A 20677-nucleotide genomic window follows, 5' to 3' on the forward strand; every position below is an offset into this window, starting at 1 on the left:
TTCATAGCCTGTAATTATTAATAGAATTGAAGATCTAAAAACTCCCATAGTCAGTGTTCTGCCTCTGAGTAGATAGGAATAGACAGGAAAGAAACAGCTACAGGACCAGAGAAGTGAGAGCCTGTCTGGATATTGGCAGAGGTCCCAGAGGTTGAGATGCAAAGGCCCTGGGCTTGATCTGCCCTAGGATACCCAGTTTTCACACTTGGCTACTGGAAATGTGGTTAGCAAGTCAGAGAGACTAAACACTATCCTTTAGTCAATGTGAATTTACTTTATTTAAAAACTGAGGCATCATGGGATATTTCTCCTTTAAGCATCAACTTGCTATTCTGGGAGGGGTCAGCTTCAAAGCTACCCTCATAAAGTAGGTGACCAGTGAGGGCAGTATGTCGGCCGGTCAGTTCAGGAGCACACTTCTGATCTGCTCCACACTGGCAAAGGGCAGGTCGGCTGGAGGCAACTTTGTTCTCTGCACTGTACAGCACTCTATGTATCCACCTGAACATTTTGTACAGTTACAGTGATAATTATGTAAAACATGATTGATAATTACGTAGAAAAACCTGCTATACTAAGAATAGTAATAACTACATCATTTCTAAAGTTGATGAGAAAAAATGGCTACATTTTCACACTGAAAGCAGTATTGACATAAAACTGAATGAAGACGTGGGTATTAATACTGTGGTCAGAAGACCAAAGGTAAAAAGAGAGTTTAAAAAGAAAAACACCACAGCCAATGACACTGGTGATTACTGTGGCAAAGCAAGTGGACAAGCTGTGTACTACATTATAAATTCAAAGACTGGTTAAATGGCTCAGTGGGTAAAGGTGCTTGCCACTAAGTCTAATGAGTAGAGTTTAGTCTTTTGAGATCCACATGATGGAAAAAGGCAACTGAGTCCTCAAGCTGTGCTCTGACCACCACACATGCAACATGACACATGCATGTAACACACACACACACACACACACCATCATCACCATCATCATCATCTAGGACTGGAGACATGGCTCACTGGTTAAGAGCGTGTACTGCTCTTGAGCACTGCTCTTGCAGAGGACCAGAGTTCAGTTCCCAGTACCCACGTCAGGCAACATATAACTACATATAACTCCAGCTCCAGGGCACCTGATACCTTCTTTTGGCCTCTAAGTATATATGGACACACATACAAGTAAAAATAAATGTTTTTTTCTTCTTAAGGAAAAAAGAAAGATTTTTCTCATTCAAAGAAAAAGAAAAAAAAACATGCTTAGAAATTAAATCATAGAAAATGGAGATGGCAAAGTTGATTAAAAGACCTGGTTCATTCACTTACTGACCTGGAAATAACACCAACCCTCCATCTAGATTAAAAGTCCTCACTACTTTTAGGGTGTGGCGGTGCACTCCTTTAATCCCAGCACTCAGGAGCAGAGACAGGCAGATCTCTGTGAGTTTGAGGCCAGCTTGGTCTACAGAGAGTTCCAGGACAGCCAGAGCTATGTAAAGGTAGAAAAGAAAACAAAAAGCAAGACCAACTCCTCGTGATTTCGCACACTACTTCTCCATGGAATGCACTGAGAGCTAGCTTGTACAAAGCCTGGCTTTGGTGTAGCACATCCTCAATAGATACTGGTCTGGGCACACGATATGCACTACCACCATGAGCAGAGGTCAGATCTCCACCACATCTGCCTGAATAATCAATCCCTGCAAAGACTACACCAATCCAGCAGCAGCAATGCTCTCCCTCTCCATGGCCTCCTGATCCCGGGCTTCTCAAAGAGCACAAGACTGTGTGTGCTCTGTTTAGGGTGAGAACTAACTAGCTTCCAGCAGCTGTTGCCCTGGGGCTCAAGGTGGATTAGCACAGAAAAGAAGATAGACAGCTTTGTCGTCAATTTTTGTTTGTTTGTTGAGACAGGATTTCTCTGTATAGCCCTAGCTATCCTGGAACTCACTCTGGAGACCAGTCTGGCCTTGAACTCACAGAGATCCTTCTGCCTCAGCCTCCAGAGTGCTGGGATTAAAGGCGTGTGCCATCAATGCCCAGCTTTATAGTCAACTTTTAAGTGAGGAAAACATAAGATCAGAAATAACCATAAATACTTTATTTTTTTCTTTTTTTAAAGTAAACTAGGAAAAACCTACAACTTTCTACAGGCACAATCAAAACAGAAGAGAACAAAGCAGGGCCCACAGTCAGGAGTCCTTGTCCCAGGCTGGATCCTGACACTTACTTGGTAATTTTGCATGTATCACTTTTGTTCTTGGGCCATACTTTCCTTGTATTTTAAGGAAAAACAACAACACAAAAACTACATTAGACAAGCTATATGGGACACCACAAAGCATACCAAAGTGTAACAGGGCATCCTTCTGAATGATTAAGACCAGTGCTTCTGTTAACAGACTGTCAGGAGGTATTGGGGGTATAATAAACTGTCAGGAGGTATTGGGAGTATTAAACTATCAACCAAGCACTTTGTACATTTATGTTTTTCATACTGTGTCAGCAAGTATGAAAGACTTATAAAATGATATTTCCCAAAGTACTGCTAAATATTTTTGTCAATATAATGATGATGATGATAAAGTATAATAGCAAGAAAAAGTTGAAATAATTTATACAAGACCATCACACAGAGTCTTGGAAGTTAAAAAAAAAAATGAATTAACATTTGACCCAAACTTTCTGCACAGAAATCTGTCCAGAGCTTAGAAGGTTAAGAAGACGACAACAACACACTTCAATGCAATAAGGAAGCTTAAAGGAAAAACAGAAGGAAGAGAGGGAGGGAGAGAAGTGGGAGAGCGTACACAGTGAAGAAGTCATTTCCCACCACACTTCCTGCTACCCACAGGCCATTCTGACCAGACATTTTACCACTGTTCATCTGTGAAAGGAGGATATCTGTCTCGGTTACTTTGCTGTGGTTGTGATAAAACACCACAGAACCTTACAGAAGGAGGGGTTTTTTTAGTGCTTATGGTTCCAGAGGGTTAGTGTCCACAACAGTCAAGTGGAGGCAGTGGGTGGCAGACCTGGACGATGGAGCTGGAAGCTGAGAGCTGAGGGCTCACATCTCAAATCATGAACAGGAAGCAAAGAGAACTCACTAGAAATGGCACAAGTCTTTAAACTCTCAAAGCCAGCCTCCAGTGAAGTACCTCCAAGGCCACGTCTCATGAGCCTCAAACAGTGCCACCGAATGGGGACCAAGTCTTCAAATGCCAGAGACTATGGGGGACAGTTATCATTCAAACCACTACCACACCACCGCTAAATATATCACAAGAGGATTATGAAAAATGTCCCAGAGTTCCTTGAACATAAAAAATTTAAAAGTATTTTTACATACAGAAAAATACATAAGATACACCGGGCGTTGGTGGCGCACGCCTTTAATCCCAGTACTCGGGAAGCAGAGGCAGGCAGGATCTCTGTGAGTTCAGGCCAGCCTGGTCTCCAGAGCGAGTGCCAGGACAGGCTCCAAAGCTACACAGAGAAACCCTGTCTCGTCTCGAAAAACCAAAAAAAAAAAAAAAAAAAAAAAAAGAACAAAACCAAAAAACAAAAAACAAAAAACAACAACAACAAAAAACATAAGCTACATAAAAGTATTCAGTCACTAAAAGTAAATTTCAAAAAGCATCTCAGATTTAAACTTGATTATTTCAAAAAAGCAGGAGGGGAACAAAGTCTCTACACACAAAACCTGTTCTGATCATCTTTTGTGTTGTCTTTTTACCTATGCCAAAATTTTACAAAACACTGAGTCTATAGCCATGCTCATTCTCACATATACTTGGTGATGGTAACTGACTCACCCAGCCTAAATGCAATGGGTGGACAGTGCCTGCTGCCATATCTCATTAATGTGTTCATTTGTCCCCAGAATCCAAAACAATGAGAAGATCATTCTGAAAAGATAAAACAGAGCAGCCACTGTTGGGTAAACTATAAGCAATCCATGTGAATTTGGCAACCAAGAAGGAAAAAAAAAAAAAAAAAACTGGGAGGAGAGCCAGTGGGTAAAGACACTTGCCTCTAGGCCTGACAACCTGAGTTCAATCTCTGGGGCACACGTGGTAAAAGGCGAGAGCCAATTCCCACCAGCTGCCCTCTGACGTCTACACAGGCTCTTTGGCACTTGTGTAACTCCCTACCCAACAAATAAACGAACTGTAAAAAACAATCCCCTTTTAAGGGAAGAGAGATTGAGTAAAGATTATGCAAACACAGCACTACTCTTGGTCAAGTCTTCATCTAGCTCAGTGGTCCTGGACTTTCCTAATGCCGTAGTTCCTCATGTTGAGGTGACCCCCAATCATAAAATTATTTCATTACTACTGCATGACTATAATTTTGCTACTGCTATGAATCATAATGTAATTTAGCTACTGTTATGAATCATAATGTAAATGTATGGGATATCTGATATGTGATCCCCAATGGGGCTGAGACCCACAGTTTGAGAACCACACTATTCTAGCTGAACTTGAAAGTGAAGAAGAAATTGCATTTGGAGCGCATGGGTCTGGAGCAAACAAAATCTGGGAGTGCTCCTGTCTGGCTTGACACTGGTGTCTATACTCAAAAGTCAAAGTGAGTTTTCCTAAGTAAGTTTACAGAATTTTTTTCAAAGTGTTTGTGTGGCGGGGGCCGCACACACGTACACATGCGTGCACACATTTTCCGCAAGCACTTACATGCAAAGTGGGGGCGGGGGTTGGGGTGATTACTTTTCTGTTGCTGTGATAAAATACCATGACCAAAAGAGACTTTTAGAAAAAAAAAAAAAAGAGTGTATTTTGGCTTATGGTTCTAGAGAATAAGAGTCCGCAATGGCAGGGAGGCATGGCAGCAAGCTCCAGGCATGCTGGTAGGAAACTGAGGAGATGTTATATCTTCAACTCTAAACACACAGCAAAGAACTGACTGGAAGAGGGGCAAGGCAGTGAGTTCTAAAAGCCCACCTTCAATGATGAACTTCCTCCAGCAAGGCCCCATCTCCTAAGCCTCTCCAAACAGCACCACCAAGTGGGGACCAACTGTACAAACTCATGAGCCTGTGGAGGACATCTGTCATTTAAACCACACCAGATGAGGGGGTTGTTTTTAGAGGCCTACTTAAGATGGAACCAGTTTTCACATGGAAGAAAATAAAGTGCTTCCTCCAGTACTCTAAGAAGCAAGAGCATGAAAAACACCATGCGATGAAAGCATTTCGTTTTAAAAAAAATGATGAGGAAGTTTTGCTAGGTTTTTTAACACAGAGATGTGAGGTTTACACAAATAATCAGCCGAAACATTTACAACCGTGCAATTTTCTTGTCAAGCATATGTTTTTCTTTTTCCTGGAAACTCAATGTCACAAGTATATTGTGATGACTGGTTTTCAAACGATGATTAAATAATTCTGGGTCCAGTATGAAGCCTGTGGGCGAGAGGTGGGGGTTGAGTTCAGTTTAAAAGTCTCCCACCAATTTCCTTTTCAGGAACAGAATGGAAACAGTCTACCACTGCTTGGAGGATGCTCCTCTAAACTTGTTCTTTGCTCTCCTGGTCAGGTCACTCACTTTTTTTTTTTTTTTTCAGGAATGTTAAGTCCTTAGTTCTGTATGCAGAACTCTCAGACTTGAAATCCATGAAGTTTGAGATCTGTAGTCTTTGAAGAAAAAAAAAGGAACATTAACTTCCAAACTTTTACCTGTAGCTTTTCCTCATGTAGGTGCTCCTACATGAGGAAATTTACAACCAGAACCCACCCCTACCTACACCCTGACAAGAGCTAACAGCACAGGGCAGGGCAGCCTATACTGTTCTGGAAGCAAGGTCCAGACGTCTACATACTTTCGTCAGTGTTTGCATCCTATACTTGTGTGCAATGTGGTCTGCACAGGTGTGCATGCATGCACGCATTGTACTGGTGTGCACATGTGCCTGCACTTTTAAGCACATGTGTCATATATTGGTGTGCACTTGGGCATCCTGTACTGGGATGTACACATGTGTCCTGTGTTGGCATGCACACATTTGTCCTGATAATTATGTTCTGGTCAGCAAAGGGCCAATTTGGACAGCAGAGACCCTAAATGTGCAAGCCACCTACGCAGAAACTAGAGACAACTTGTTGTAATGCACAACACCAAGAAAAGAGGCAAAGAGGTGTGAGCTGCCCTTTGTCCTAGAAGGCAGGAAAGTTGGCAGTCTGTTACTGCAACACTCAGCAAAGGGAGAAGCAGGTCTCTTTACAAACACAGTTGGCAGAAAACTAAATACAGAGAACATTCTGAGGACATGTGTAATTACACTCGGTCAGACAGATTCCCATGATGTGTCCCTTACACAGCAGGGAGGGGTTCTTTAAGTCACCACTGGATAGCCTTTATGTAAACGGCTCCAGACTTGGATTATCCTTCATTACAAATGGCTGTGAGGAAAGGGGGTCAAAGTGGGACAAGCACACACAAGAGTATACTGATACAGCCCATAATTTATTACAAAAGGTTCATGACCTTGGATCAGGGTTCAAACCAAAATTGTCTTCTTATTTCATCTCTTCACAGGAACTGACTGGGCCATAGAGGCTTTTGATCAGAGATAGAGCATGCAAGCCCTCCACCAGGCCTCAGGTGGCTACAGCACCCCACCTACTATCCCCTGGAATAGATCGGAACCTACCTCTGTACAGGAACCCTGCCCAAAAGCTCTGTGAGGGCAGGATTCACAAGGAGTGTGGTACACTGTACATTAAAACATGGTCTCTTATTCCAGCATTGTCAACAGAATCCTGTATCTACATGTAAGAAAACCGTACTCTGTTTTAATTAAAATGTTAAGGAATCAAACGCAACTTGGACTTGAACAAAGTAAAGCAAAGAGGGATTTCAATTAACAGTGCACACATACAACACACACACACACACACACACACACACACACACACACACACACACACACACTAGCCCAGAATTTCAGAAAGAGTAGTTTCTGGTCCATGGCAAAGCATCAGTGGGAGCCTCCATAGCACATAACCACAGAGCAGGGAAAGGACATCCAATAGCCAGGGGCTCCGTTCCCAAGACACAGCTTCAGTAGGATCAGTCTGATAAGGATTTCCTAATGATCCTCTCTTCAGCATAGGATCCTGGCCTCTCCCCATCAGAACTCAGAAAAACTGGAGAAGCCTGAACAAAAGGCCCCAGGACAGCCATATAAGACCAACTTTCTGAGGCGTACACACACACAGCCCAGACAGGCAACAAAGCGCAAACTGCTTCCGAAAGATTCTCCAGCAATATAATTTGAAAGGGGTGGGAGTGGGGTATGAAGAGAAAATAAATTCTGCTCTGCATGTACAATTTCCATTTGCAAAAAGTAAGGGTTATCATATCCAAAACAAGCGGACATTCAATTACTCTCAGGTGCGGCCACATGGGAGGAAAGCCAAAATAAATTGCAAACTATCTTCCCCAAAGTTCAAGCCTTTAGATGGCCTGACCTGACCAGTTTCATAACTGGCATTTCCATACTTCAATTCCAAAGAACCTTTTCTAAAAGGCAAAAGTTGCCTGGAAACAAAAACTTCGATGGTAGTCAAAGTAACCACTAGGCTACAAGAAGGGACAGCCAAATGGAGGTAACTCAGGACAAAGGGATAAGTTTGTAGAGTGTTGAATAGACAACGAAAAAAGAATTAAGAGGCACCGTCCAAAAGGGATAAGGAAGAAAGAAGGTAAAAGCAAAGCTGCCTGGAAGACTTGAAGCCCTGTTCTTGGAAACCCAGGAAAGCTGGAGACAAAGGGCCAGAGAAACCCAGGGACGCTGCTGGGGTCAGAGTGATGGGGACTTACCCCAAGTCAGAGCAGCCCAGATAGTGGGGGAAATGCAATTAAACACCAATGACAGGTGGCGGAAGGGCATCCAAGGCAAGGCTTCCCTAAGACACTTGAAACCCTGAGCTGCCAGGAGGTGGCCAGTCGGGCAACAGCAGCAGACCAGAACAGGATGGGCAGAATGACAGTGAGAAAACGGAGGTCCATCCAGAAATGAGGGCAAGCTACTCCAGTTTGAGGGTGAGAAGGGAAGGTGTTAGGGTGTGTAGGAAGAGCAAGACCCAGGCTGCAGGGAAGTATTGAGCCAAGGGGGGGGGACCCTCTGTGGCTGCACCTCAAGGTGTACATTCTACCTTTTAAAGGGGGTCACCTTCTACCTACAGATAAAGAAGTGGGTGCTGTTTCCAACCCCCCGAGCAGCATGAGGTAGAAGGCAGCATGTCACTCCCAGGGAGAAACAGGTTACCTACCAAGGGTCCTTCTGTGAGAAGGACTGGCCAGATTACTTCTGTTGCTGTTGTTGATTTTGTTTTGTAAGATTTATTTTTATTGTTTTTAATTATGTGTGTGTGTGTGTGTGTGTGTGTGTGTGTGTGTGTGTGTGTGTGTGTGTATGTGGATATGTGCATGTGAGTATAAGTTCCCTCAGAAGCCAGGGCACTGAATTCTCAAGAGCTGGAGTTAAAGACAGTTGTGAGCTGAGCTGCCATGTGGGTGCTGAAACCAAACACAGGTCCTGCAGGAAAGCAGCAAGTGCTCTTAACCAATGAGCCATCTATCTAGCACAGACCAAGTTAATTTTGGCCTCTCACTTATAGCTAACATCACCAGAAAATCTGCAGCATGCAAACCATTGATCAGAAATAAACCACTTTATGCTATAAATGTGGAGTCCTCTCTGAAAGTTGTCGGGCTGGCTGAGAAAGGAAAATGGGTCCAGTAACCATAATGGGTCTCTGTGAGCACACAGGGGTGTGTGCTCATGCATGCACATGTAATAGAAAGGAGGGCTGTGTGAATTAGAAAATAATATTTTGGATTTTTTTTTCAAGAGACAAAACTTAGAAACATAAGACACTAAGAGAACAACAGCAATAAAATGAAAGGATCTATCCCAAGGAAGGTGTTCAGGGGTAGAACTGAGCAGGGCCATTGTGGTCAGGACCAGCACAAGAAGACTTAGAAGCAGATACCAGATTAAAACTCTTCTGTGACATTGACTGTGGAAGTTGTGTAGTCCTGACCCAGCTGGTTTTCAGATGCAGATGCCTCAGTTCCTTCTGTGACAAGAGACCCATGCTCATCAGCCCTAAGGACCAGGATGGGCATCCTTGATAGCCCCAAGTGAAAATAACAAGGAAACCAACCAAAAATGGAAGTAGTGTTAAAAGAAAAAAAACCCATAAATTCTGTTCAAGCAGATGAAGTAAAAGTGTGTGTGAATAAGTTAAGGAGACCATGGAAAGATGGATAGAAGAGGAAGAATAGATGGATAGACGAGTTAAGGATAGAGGGATGGATGGAAGAGCTGAGAACTGCCGTGTCTAACTCAGTGACAATAGACAAGAGCCCCTAGGGGACTCTTGTCAGAGGCCTTGAGGTGTGTCCAGTTTATAACTTCTCACAGAGCAAAGGAGATGGAGGTCAACCAAAGCCCAAGAGAGGAAGAGCTGTTATCACTCTGTGACTGTCGAAGGCCCATTAACTCACAGTTCACATTAATGAAGATGGATGCTTCAGATCCTGGGCAAGAGCTGGCAGGAAGAAGCTCAGGTGGTGACAGTAACTGTCTCCCCATCAACAAGCATTCCATTCTTAGTACAGGTTTTTTTTTTTAATCAAATATAATAGTTCTATTAATTCTTTAAGAACTACATACAGTGTGTGTTAATCATTTCCCCCTCTCTCACTCCTGTGGTAATGAACCCTTTGAGGGTCAAATGATGAATTCGCAGGGGTCACATATCAGATAGCCTGCATATCAGTTATGTACATTACAATTCAGAACAGTAGCAAAATTAGTTATGAAGTAGCAACTAAACAATTTTATGGTGGGGGGGTCACCACACCATGAGGAACTGTATTAAAGGGTTGAAGCGTTAGCACCGCACTAAAACAATGTATATAGTTATGCCAGATTCATATGTCAATGGTTTTTTGTTTTGTTTTGTTTTTTCAAGACAGGGTTTCTCTGTATTGCTTTGGAGGCTGTCCTAGAACTAGCTCTTGTAGACCAGGCTGGCTTCAAACTCACAGAGATCCGCCTGCCTCTGCCTCCCGAGTGCTGTGATTAAAGGCATGCACCACCAATGCCCGGCTATATGCCAAGGTTTTTAAAAACATGTAATTGAACCACTAGATCTAACATTTTATTAGTCAATGAAATATAAAGCAGACTATGTTTTAAGTATGAAAAAACTATACCTACTGGTCATCCTTTAAAAATAACTTCAGGGGATGGAGGGATGGTCCAGCAGATAAGAGTGTATACTGTTTTGAGAGGACACAACTTCGGTTCCCAGCACCCATGTTGGGAGATCACAATCACCCTTAACTGTAACTCTAGCTCCTGGGAATCTGATTACCTCTTTTGACCTCTGGGAGCACCTACATGACCATATACAGATATATACATATGTACATAATTGAAAAAATAAAATAATATAATCTTTCAAAAAGTTACTTAGAAAAAAAAAGTTGTGACATTTGCTTTTAAGACTTATCTTGACAAACTCCAGGGGATCTAACACCCCCTTCTGGCTTCCTTGGGCTCCTGCACTCAAGTGCATATCAATACAACATGTACACACACACACACACACACACACACACACACACACACACACACACGCATGCACACAATTAAAAAATAAAATCTTTACCTTGAAGAAAAAAGGTATGACATTTGCTTTTAAGTCTTGTCCTGACAAACTCTAATTCTATCTGGAATACCACTGACTTCACAGAAACAAGTGAGGCTATTTAAAAGGCTGCATGTTAACACGGGTTCCTGGATTTTAACCTCCCCATTACTGGACAAAGGCAGTAAATGGAACTTCAGTGGCCTAGCAGCTGGCAAGTTCTCTCCCTTATGCAAAGACGTGGTGGAACAGCTGGGGAATGCAAGGCTTTTGAACAGGCTGCTATGTGATCCAAAATAACACTGCCTGTTCATCATCCCCACAAAGGAAGCAACAGCCCAGTATGGGCCTGGCGCATGCCCTGCAGCTGCTTCAGGCTTCCCACTGAGGCATAACAAGTGGCTACAAATGGAGCTAGAGGCACAAAGCTAGAGGGAGGGAGTACAGTGTTCGGAACCTGTACATCTGTCAACCAGTTACAGGGCCAGCTCATTTCCCAGTGGGGGAGAGAACTCCATTTCATGTCCAAATGTGGAACCTGCACAATGACAGACTCTCTCTGTCTCCCATCTATTGCACAGACAGAAGATACCACTTATCAGAACCACACCATGACTGTGAATGGCTTGACAGAGTCTCCAAGGTTTTAACCTGTAAATTTTTGAAAGCCATAGGTATGAAATCCGGAACAGAAGGGAGGATAGGGGAGAGCGGGGCAAAATATGTCTCCATCTAGGCTTATGAAGCTGAGAACTTTCCCAGTGTTTTCTCATGTGAAACGAACGCCCTGGCTGATCCGTGTTTGTTCAGCTTTACCCCTACATGCTTCCTTCCAGCAGCTTCTAAAAGCACAGCAATTTTCAGGTCATACAGTCTACCACACTTGAGAAAACATGTCTGAAGGGAGAGTTCAGGCTTCCCTTCCTCCCCATCAACAAGATTCAGAAAACAGTCCCATTTTCCAAATAAAATGACTCCTCTTTCCAAGGTTGGGATGGCACAATTTTCACGGAAGCAGATTCTTTTTTCTTTAGTATTGTAGATGGCTCACTAATTGGACAGAAAAAAAAATACTTACTTCCTTTTCTCAGTTCAGTTTTAAGTTGTTTTTTTTTTTTAAAGTCTTGTCTTAGTTGTAATTTGCATACTGGCTTTAAATCTAAAGGAAAGGGAAATGACTGGAAAGCTAGCCACAAAATTACACAGTGCTGCGGCCAGGAGGAAAGCCTCATAGTTCTGGAGGCCCTTGCAAATTCCTCCTGCAAGTAGACAAAGTTTCCATCACCAACAACTTTCCCCCCTCAGCTTGCTGACAAAGAAGAGAAATCCCTCAGTGCACAATACTGAAGAATTGACAAAAGGGGGTGGAGTGAGGTTGAGCAAGCTATAGGCTATCACCTTCCCTACCTGTCTACATGTCACATGGAAGGGAAGAAAGTAGAATGCTGTTCTTAGACCTCATTGGTTGGTTGAGCAGCTACTATGTGCTGGGCACCATGCCAAGTATCTTATATACATTATCTAATTTTATCCTTATACCTGGAAATCAGGCTAGACTACTATTATCCCAATCTTAAAAGAGGAAAATGAAGCTCAGAGAGACTGAGCAATTGGATAAGGCAGCATTAGTGGTAGCTGCAGTCCGAGGCCAGTCACTTTGACTCCACAGGTTTGGTCTTCACTTATTAATCCCAGGTGTCCCCATGGCTGGCACAACACTAAGACATTCTGAGCCTCAGAGTGTCATTCTAGAGTCATGCACCTCTCTCTTTAAAGCCACACATTTTAAGGAGCATTCAGGGTCATACCAAAGTCCCATATCTTAAACATGAGTTTAGTGTTATTAGAACAATGTGACAGTATGTTCTTAGGGTCTGTAAAAGAAACTTTGGGGTGGGGGAGGGTTGTTAACAAAGGAACTTCCAAAGAAGCTCTCTATTTAACATACACTTTCAGCCCTGTGGCCATGCCACATAGGGCGGGGCATGATGGTCCTGTGCTGGGGAGAATTCCTGGCCCCAGGTCTACCTGTCAAGGCAGCACATAAAACAGTGACTCCTTTCATAGGACTGTCCTGTAGTTCTACAGGTTGCTTTTTTATTTTTTAAGATTTAATTTTTCCACATTCTTTAAACTTCACAGAAAGTTGGTGTCACTGAAATTGTGGCATTAATGGAAGACATCTAATGTCCAACAAGATCAAATGTGTCCAGGATTGCAGCAGGGACTCAACAATCGAAAAAAACAAAAAACAAAAAACAAACAAACAAACAAACAAACAAAAACCCGGCATGCCTGAAACCCCAGCATTCAGGAGGCTGAGACAGAGGTATGCCATGAGTTCCACCAGCCTGAGCTACAGTCTGAAACCCTGTCTCAACATAACAAAACAAGAACAAGCATAACCTCTTCAGAAACAGGCAGCCTTTTCTGCAACAGCAAACACTCAGCGCCCATTCTAGAGCAGGACTGACTCGAGGACCTTTTAGGCCTCTTTAACCTTTAGTTTCCAGAGCCTACCTACCCTCTGAAGGAAGCGGTGAAGTGCAAGGCAGAATCTGAGGGATTTTACTAAGTACCAAGCACGTCATCAAAGCCAGTCAGCCCCGCCCTTAAAGCAGCAGGCTGTTGTAAGACTGGGCTGAGAGATGTGAAAAAGTGACTTATGTCCCGACCCTGGGGCTGAGGGCACCTGCCAGCAGAGTGTGCCTGTATGACTTTCTTTTAAGCAACACTTCCTCCCTTCAGGTCCTGGTCCTGAGACACACAGGGAAGCTCCCCTGACATCCATCAGCACGACAATAATTATGCCTGTGCTAGCGTCTGTAGAGTGACAACTTGAGATGGAGTTGGAGTGGTAGAAACCAAGTGGCCTCTTCCCTTCCACGGTACCGCAACTGCAATAAACTAACTTAAACAGGTCTGCAAGTCCTACACAGCAGGTCCTTAACCCTGCACCAGACCCAGACTGTGGCCCGGGGACTGACTCTCTCCTCCTGCTGCTCACAATAATGCAATTAACACTTTTTGGGGCTCCACTTTCTAGATGCGGGGGCTGCTGGCTGTCACCCACGCTAAACCCCGCCCTTGTGGAGCAGGCACACGCGCAGACACCACGGGGAGGGGCATGGGCAGGCGGTGTCAGGGCGCGCCCAGCGCCCAGTTCAAACCCAGGCAAGTCCTGCTGAGGCGCGGCCCAGGGCTCAAAAGCCAAAGCAATCCCCGGCGGCTGGGGAAAGGGAGGAGACCGCGAAATTGGAATTGTGTTCGCTCGTGTACCCTGGCCTGGGAGTCCTCTTCTCCGCCCCTCTTCTCAACTAACTTCTCCAAAACTAAATCCAAACACTGCCCGAGCTCCCCGCAGTGGCAGGGGGACGGGAAGTGGGTGGAAGCGGCAGCAGCACAGTGCCTTTGTTACCGCCTGGGACCCCGCTAGCTAAAACAGCACCGGGTGGTAGCGGCCTGTGGACCCGCGGCCCATCCCAGCTAGTGCCTTCCGGGTTCCAGCCTCGCCCCCGCAGGACAGCCAACAGCCGTGAAACGGACCCCATACCCCACCTTTGGGAGGTGCAAATGGCATCCCCAGGACCGCCGAGCACCCGACCACTCCTCACCTTGCCTAGTCTCTCCCCGGGACTCCTAGACAGGATCACAGCCTCCTGGCAACAGCAGCCCCACAGTCCAGACCGGCGGCTCCCCGGCTACTGCCGCCTCTTTGCAACTGTGCCCAGATCACCCACCCCACCCCCGCCGCTGGATGATTCACTACGCTCCTTACCTGGAGGCTCACAAATCCCCTCCTCTCCACTGGCCCGGGCGGCGACCAGGAGCTGGCGCCCTCTGTCGGGCCACCAGGAGGAGCCGGGCAGAGGAGGGGACAGTGTAGGGCGCGACTCAGAGTAGGGACACCCCTTCCTGAGCAGGAGCCAGAGTGCAGGGACCGTCTGGTCCAGATCCTAAAAGCTGTGCCTGCGCCCAAAACAGGCACGAAAGACCAGAGTTGCCCACCCCTCCTTGCGGGCCAATCGGCCCAATCCTGCCATCAACCACCGCTCCCGCCCACCGTGCCCCGAAAAAAAAAACACAATGCATCCACAATACGCACGTGCAATTTTAAAGCATTGGAGGAGCAGCGTTTACAGTGTTCAAACTAAGTTTGTGCCCTGAGTCTCAGTGCCTCTTCTCTGCCTGGATTGAAGAGACAGAAGGAAAGGGTGGGAGTCTGTCACACACAGGACCTCCCTGTAGGAAGAGGCTCCCGGGGCTCCAGGTGTGGTGGCAACCGCCTGGCTGGGGCTGCTGGGTCGGGTCGCCACTAACACAGGCTGGGGGAGTGGCTAGGAGCCGCTTTGCTCTCTCGGTGGGGTAAACACACTTTTGCAGCTTAGCTCTCAGCCGGGATCCCGCAGGTACACAGTGAAACATAAGGGCCCGGTGGAAAGAACATCTCGGCGCGAGGGCCTGTTATAGATCAAGAGAACGTCCTCCGGGACCCCCACTTCCTGACCCTACTCACCTTCTCCGCGCTTCTGCGCAGCTACCTTCGCCCACCTGCCGCCCCGGCGCTTGCAACAAGGTTCCCGTGACCCGGAGGACACACAATCGTGCTGGACCTCAGGGTCCGCAGCACAGTCCTCAGCCCGGGCTCGCTCTCCAGGAGTGCGCGGGTTGAGTCTGCACCGCTCCGGATGGTTGCAGCGTCTGGAATAGAGCGATCTGCGGGCTCAGAACTGACCTAGCGCCTTCTTCCCGGACAGCCGCGCGGCGGGCGGGAGCCGGGTATTAATTGTGGGGCCCCCGGGTGTCCGCCGCCTGGCGCTCTGAGTGGCTCGGATGGCGCGCCAGGCCAGCGGAGCCGGTGCGACCCACCCCCTCGGCGCGCTCCCGCCCAGGCCAGGACCGGGAACGCGCCCCGCGCACGCGCCCCGCGGCTCCTAGGCTCGTCGGCCCTGGGCTCTATTTACCCGAAGCTTCCGGGAACCAGAGACACCGAGTGGCTGGCGTGAACTTCCAGCGGTTCTAGGGATAAGACCTGGCAACCCTAGTGAACATTGCTGCCAGTAGCGCTCCGGGCTGGTTGCCAAGGAGACCGACCTTGCTAGGACACTCACATCTGTGCAAAGTCCAGTCACACCACTGCCACCACCACCACCACCACCACCACCACCGACTCCAGGGGAACTTACCAACCTAATTGGTGGAGCTCTCCAACCCGTTGCTGGTTCGCCTCGTCTTCAGGTGGGACCAGCCAATTTGCATTTCTCACAAGCTCCTAGGTGATGCTGAGTTAAAGTTTGTGAAAACACTGTGTGAAGAGCAGAGCGATAGATAAATTTATATGTGGAAAATTCGTTACATTTCTGTCTGAGCAGAGAGTGTTAGAATTGAACTTCCTTCCAGTCCCTGTTCGCTTCCTCTGGGTGTTAAGTTCTTATCCCCCCCCCTCCGGAGTTTGCTCCTAGGTCACATCGAACAGGCCCCATAAGGAGAAAGGAAAGTAACTGTATTTGTTTGCTTAGTGCTGACTATCTAGAAATCACAAACTCGGGGCTTCACAGAGTGTTTATTTCCCTGCAGTACTGGATTTCGGGTGTCTAAGGTGTTGGCCAGCTTGGCGTTTCTTCTGATGTCCCTTTTCCTTGTGCCTTCTCATGGTCTTCCCTGATTCTGTCGGCATCCAAATCTCTTATGGGAACATACGACCTAGTTGCAAATTAATTATCCCACTTAAAGACATTGTTGCAAATGCACTAACATTCTGGGGAACCTAGAGTTAGGATCGCCGCTAACCAAATGGATAGGGCATAATCCATAGCTGTGAACATCAATGCTAATATACTAGAGAAGAAATTGAGGGTTTCCCTTTCAAATCCCCCACTCCACCCCCCTTCCTTCCACCTTCGACGACCTGTGGACTTGGCACACACCACACACACACACACACACACCAAAGTGATGAGAAGGCTAAAAATCTAGTAAAGAAATAGCCTGTTTAGGTACATGGGCTTGGCAGAGTACTCTGAAAAGAACCTGAGAGTCCATCAGGGATGGGGACACCTTACCCAATAAACAGTTCAGAATGGGCCCTTTCAACCCTTCCTTGCATACACATAGATACTACATATATGCAGAGAGAAAGAGAGAGAGAGAGAGAGAGAGAGAGAGAGAGAGAGAGAGAGAGAGTCCAGAGCCAGAGCCACCCTTCCCTTTGCCTTAGCTTCATACAATTGTGTCCTCTGCCTGGAACCTGTGTCACCCACAGCAGGCCCTGGCTGTGTTGATTTAAGCACAGGGAAGCTTCTGCCTGCTTCGATCTGAGAGTGCCTGTGAATCTGCAGCTGGTGTAAGCAGGAGGGGCAGGGGGTGTTTGTGCCCAGGCCAAACTAAGGAGAGAGAGACTCATCTTCAGCAGATGACTTTACTCCTTTCAGTGTGAGACCTTCTCAAGGCCTCGGCCCCTATACTCCACTGCACCACTGCATACCTTTCTTTGTGGGTTCATGTAGCCCTTTCTTCTTCAAGCCGGGATCCTCCTCGTATTTCAGGCCTGTGCTGGCTAGCTTTGTGTCAACTTGACACAAGCTGAAGTCTTGTCCTCAACTGAGAAAATGCCTCCATGTGTTCAGACTGCAGGCAAGCCCATTGGGCATTTTCTTAATCAGTAATTGATGTGGGTGAACCCATCCCATTGTGGATGGTACCACACCTGGCCTGGTGGTCCTGGGTTCTACAAGAAAGTAGCTGAGGGAATGAGGAGGAGCTAATCATTAAGTAACACTCCTCCAAGGTCTCTGTATTAACTCCTGCCTCCAGGATCTCTGTTTCAGTTCCTGTCCTGACTTCCTTCAATGATAGACTAAGATGTGGAAGTGTAAGAAAAAAAAGAAAAAAAAAAAAAAAAGGTCCTTTCCTCCCTAACTTATTTTGTCATTGGGTTTCATCATAGCAGTAGTAACCATAACTAAGACAAGGTTGGAGGAGTCTCAGATCACACTGCCACTTGAAACTCAGTAATCAATGTCCATCCCCACCTGAGTGGGTTCCAAACCCACTGACTCTGACATTGCCTGCTGGGAATAGGAGAGTAATCCCAGGCATAAACTTTGCATTTTGCTGACTTCAAGCTACCGGCTACTCAATCCTTGACAGCTTCATAAGCCCCTTTTCTGTCCTCCCTCCACCGTGGCTGTCATCCATGTCATTCACACTATTTCTCCTCTACACAGTCTCCTGGCAAGACCCCTGCCCTCACCAGGCTTTGCAGCCAATGTTCTCCCACTCTGCCTTAAATGATGTTGGGAACAGACCCCACTGTCCTGCTTTAAGTCCCTTCATGGTTTCCCCCTGGGGCCCCAGGAGGGTCATCAGCACCTTAACCTATTCTGTCTGCCTTGGCCTCCTTTCTTGGAGACCATACACAAGTGATTCCTTGCATGCCCAAGGGTACCATGTTCCCAAGATCCAGAACAACCACGCTGTACCTAACTAGACTGTGAAAGAAGACATCTTTCCCCTTCCTGTTACCTCCTGGAGTCACCATGTGTAGGAGACATTCCCACTAGCTTCTACAGTTCTGTACATGAGCCCTAGTCATAACCCTTAGGACATTGGCCTGTGTCCAGCCATCATTATTCCATGTATTCCACTAATTTTACTGCGAACACCCAGAGAACAAGGACCTCATCTACTTTGGGAAGTCTGAAGCCTAAACTGGACTTAATGCTCCAAAATTATTTTAAAATGCCTATATACAAGGATATGCATATATTGTAAATTTATGCATGTGACATATACACACATCAAGGAATGAATTCAGTCTTAGAAATCAAATTGCCTATTTGGAACACTTCCCATTTTTGTGATAATATTTTATTATTATCACAATAATAATATTCTCTAAGTCACCTTCTACTTGCAGGCTGTCTTTTGTCCCTCTTTTGCTTCTGTGGCCTTGAGACCAAGTTTTCAATCTACTGGTCCCAAAGTCTGTTCTACGTCCAAATACCACCTTCTTTTTGTCTTTTAGCTTTTTTTCTTTTATATTTTTATTACATTTATTTATTTATCTATAGATATATGTGTGGAAAGACACATGCGCCCCAGTGCACTTGTGGGTCAGAGAACAACCCTCCAAATCTGTTCTCTCCCTCCACCAAGTGGGTCCTGGAGGTGGAACTCAGGTTGTCAGGTTTGACAGTGGATGATTTTTACCTTCTGCTAAACCACCCTGAACTCCCATTTATAGTTATTTGAGAAAGGATTTTTTTCCGTTAGAGTCTTTCATATTTTTTTCATTTTTTTATTTTATTCTTTTATTAGTTCAAATTAGGAATAAGCTTGCTTCACATGTCAATCCCTTCTCCCTCTCCCTCCCCTCCCCCCAACATCCCACCTGCCCCTAGCCATCCCCCCTACACTCCCCAGACAGGGCAAGGCCCTCAAAAGGGGCTCAAAGTCTACCACATCATCCTGGGTCAGGTCTAGCCCTTCCCCATGTGTCCAGGTCAAGAGAGCATCCCTTCATATGGGATGGGCTCTCAAAATCCCTTCTTTCTTTTTTAAGACCTTACATATTTAATACAGTGTGTTACCCCTGTACAAATGGAAAAGAATTAAGTTCAACATTTCTAGACCAATATGGCTGTTAATTTTGTACAATGCCAACTCCACATGGTAAACTGGGATACTTTTTTCCAAAGTTGACAGCACAGCTAAAGTTTCCAAAAATTCAAATTATATATATATATATATATATATATATATATATATATATCAATAATAGCAGTATGTTATGCATCAATAGCAGCAACGAGAAAGGATTTTTGTTTTTTGGTTTTTTGAGACAGGGTTTCTCTGTGTAGCTTTGGAGCCTATCCTGGCACTCACTCTGGAGACCAGGCTGGCCTCGAACTCACAGAGATCCACTTGCCTCTGCCTCCCGAGTGCTGGGATTAAAGGTGTGTGCCACATGCCGGCGAGAAAGGATTTCATGTAACTCAGGCTGGCCTAAAGTTCACTACATAGCTGAATATAACCTTGACCTGACTTGACCTCCTGAGTGCTTGGATTACAGGCATGTGACCCTGACCTATCTTATTTCTTATGAAGAAAAATTAGAAATAAAAGATTAAAGTGCATCCAGAATAGAACATTTGAGTTTACTGTATTTTCAAGGGGTGTCAGTGACAGTATATGTATATATGTGTGTGTGGGTGTTTGTAGGCCTGTGTCATCAAATGTACTTCCTGTGGGTCATGATTAAAAAGTCTGATCATCTCTGCCTTAGGCAGCTAGAGAGTATGCATCAAACAACAGCTGGATCAGAGAAGGGGTAAGGTCAAGCAGAGAACATTCTCTGGAAAGAGATGGTCTGGGGCCAACTTTTAATCAAGGAATGGCAGAACAGACACTAAAACACAGTGTTCCCTCTACAAACAGTAGGTTGCTTTATGATGCTTCTGTAGACTGAAGACAGATGCAAATGTATGAGATGGGAGTGAGCTTTTTGAGAAGTGAGAAGATACAAGACCAATGATTCAGAAAAGCAGAGAGAGGCCCAGTTCACTGCCAGAAGGAGCTAGTGCTTAGCTGAGGTTCTCAAAACAGGTGAGTTGGGGTTTCCTAACCCAGTTGGTATCAAGAAGAGTCCAAGGCTGTGAGAGTGTTATTGAGCTATGCTTTGTGGAAATAAAAGTAGTTCTTGTTCTGTTTAAGCAGGTGTAAAAGCCCAGAGCCATCTGCAATGTTCAGGATGATGTGTTCAGTGTCTGAGCTCTGATAAAACCTAGGCTGGAAGGCCAGGAACAGGGGCAGAATGAGATAGGATTATGTAACGAGGGAACATAACAAGTAGGCCTTGGAATCTACAACCTTGATACTTATGCCAAGTATTTCCAACATCTTAGATGCCTTTAAATGGGGAAGCAAGACCCAGCCTACAAGCGTTCAGAAGGCAATGTTCTCCCTCCCCAGCCTGAAGTTCAGT

General features: G+C 45.6%; 1 protein-coding gene across 2 annotated transcripts in view; it reads right to left on the reverse strand.

Moving 5' to 3' along the window:
• Nucleotides 1–14584, reverse strand: part of Svil (supervillin) — a 190962-nt gene extending 176378 nt beyond the window's left edge. The window contains exon 1 of one of the 2 annotated variants that reach the window (XM_035442780.1): nucleotides 14471–14584. The gene's annotated coding sequence lies outside the window, so the exon portion shown is untranslated. Of the gene's footprint in view, nucleotides 1–14306; nucleotides 14422–14470 lie in introns of those variants that run through there. The other variant, XM_035442779.1, reaches the window with a different exon arrangement.
• Between the last annotated feature and the right edge of the window lie 6093 nt (nucleotides 14585–20677).

This window comes from Cricetulus griseus, chromosome 3 (assembly GCF_003668045.3).
Source record: "Cricetulus griseus strain 17A/GY chromosome 3, alternate assembly CriGri-PICRH-1.0, whole genome shotgun sequence".
Lineage (NCBI taxonomy): Eukaryota > Metazoa > Chordata > Mammalia > Rodentia > Cricetidae > Cricetulus > Cricetulus griseus.